The sequence below is a fragment of the Arachis ipaensis genome, chromosome B03, assembly GCF_000816755.2.
Source record: "Arachis ipaensis cultivar K30076 chromosome B03, Araip1.1, whole genome shotgun sequence".
Classification (NCBI taxonomy): Eukaryota; Viridiplantae; Streptophyta; class Magnoliopsida; order Fabales; family Fabaceae; genus Arachis; species Arachis ipaensis.
In genome coordinates, this window is record NC_029787.2 from 11,837,487 (window position 1) to 11,839,411 (window position 1,925).

Genomic DNA, 1,925 nt, shown 5'->3' on the forward strand with positions numbered 1-1,925 from the left:
TTTGATTCCTGATGAATTAAAAAAAAATTGAAAAAATAACATAAGATAAATAAAAGAAATTCCTATGCAAAAGTTGCATAAATCCAAAAGAAGCTCAAAATTAAACAAATTTAAAAGAGATTTTTATTTAAAGAAAAATGTTAGAAATATAACCATTCAGGTTATATCTTTCTATTAGTTTAAGTTTTTGAAAATAGCAATTTCATGATAGTTGGATCAACTTAATTTAAATATAATTATTTGTGATGTTGTGAGATAAGACTTATAAATTCGACACATGACTCTGATTTTATAAATCGCTTCTTTAATTATTTTTTAGAGTTGAACTAAACAGTTTAATTTTAGTAAAAGAATTAGTGCTAAATACATGCTTATGAGAATTGAAACAACGTTTATAAACTACGGCAAAAGCGAAAAGTAACGGCAGGGGAATAGCAGCCGTGACCATAATCGCCGCAGATTGAAAGGATCGTGGCAGAGGTGAGCGGCGGTCTGGTAAAAGTCACAAAACTCCCCTGGATAGCGGCTGGGGAGTGAACACTGCTGCCAAATTAGGATTTATATCTTCAGACTTCCTCGTTTTACACTATCTTCCTGGCGCGAACAAAGCGGGAGCAGAGGGGCCAAACAAAACCACCCCCCTGTGCCGTAACATACTCGGCGACTACTTTAATAAACGCCACTAGGTGAGTTTCAAATCATTGTTTCAATTCCCCCTTTTATCTTAGAACTCGAAATTGCTTCCCCCCAATTGTGCAGAAACCCGCGAGTTGAGTTTGGTAGCGCGCCAACCAAGAGCGGGAGCACAGCCGAGAAATATCAAGGAAGAACCCACCCAGGTGAGGATCCTATCATAATTCAACTTGTCCATTCCCCCTTTTCATGTTACAACCATTAATCGAGAACCCCAATTTTGCAGAAACCCCCAATTTTTCGATTCACCTTACTTTTAATTATTGTTACAGATTTACTTTGCTATGTTTCTAGACATTTTCAACTAAATAGTAACTTAGAGACAGTTGGGGTAGAATTTAAATGATTCAGTTTCACTTATCCTTTATTTCTTTTTATAGTGGTTGGCATCCTATGAAACAAATACTCTATTTTAGTTGTTTTATGTTGTTATCTGTTGCGCCCCAATTTTTATCGTAACATTTGTGTCTGTTTTACTGTGATGAAAGTGATATAATTAATATTCCTGTTTGGCGTGTTCTTGACATGAGATGAACCTATCCACAACATGATTGTATTTGCTAATTTGTGACTGTAGGAAAGAATTGAGGAAATTTAGTAAGAGGATGCGTCTGCTAGAGTGTTGTCTCAAAATGATTTCATTGCTCGGATTTTTGGAAAAGAGAAACCAGGAAGAGTGCGTGGTGTTGGTTTCGGACCAACTCCTAGTCAACTTTTCGGTCCGAACTCACATGCGCTGGGCAACGGAGTCCAGCTAGAGGAGACCCAGAGGAAGCTTCTTGAACTGCAGGAAGAGCTGGAAGGCGAGAAGTTGAAGAGGAAGGCGATGGAGGATGACGCAGCAGCAAATAAGAAAAAGATGAAGGCGATGGAGAGTGCTCTGATTTATCTGTTTCAACGACAGGGTGAGGAGCTGCCATTAGATATCGCTGCAGGGATGAGTTTCGTGGAATGATAGAGTGAAAAATAGAATATTAGGATTGGAGATATTTTGCATTGAAGCAAACTTTTTATTGAATTAGACTGAGCACCTCATTGAAAGAGATTTATTATCTTCGTATTTTGATGGATATATTATTTCGTTTTGCTTATATTTTAATTTTGTGTTTGCTACAAGTTTAAATTCTAAGGTTGAAAATATTCACTCTTAAAATAATAAAAAATATTAAAAAATTAAAAAATAATTCAATAATATTGTAAATAAATTATGCGTGTTTTTTTTTTTTAAAAAC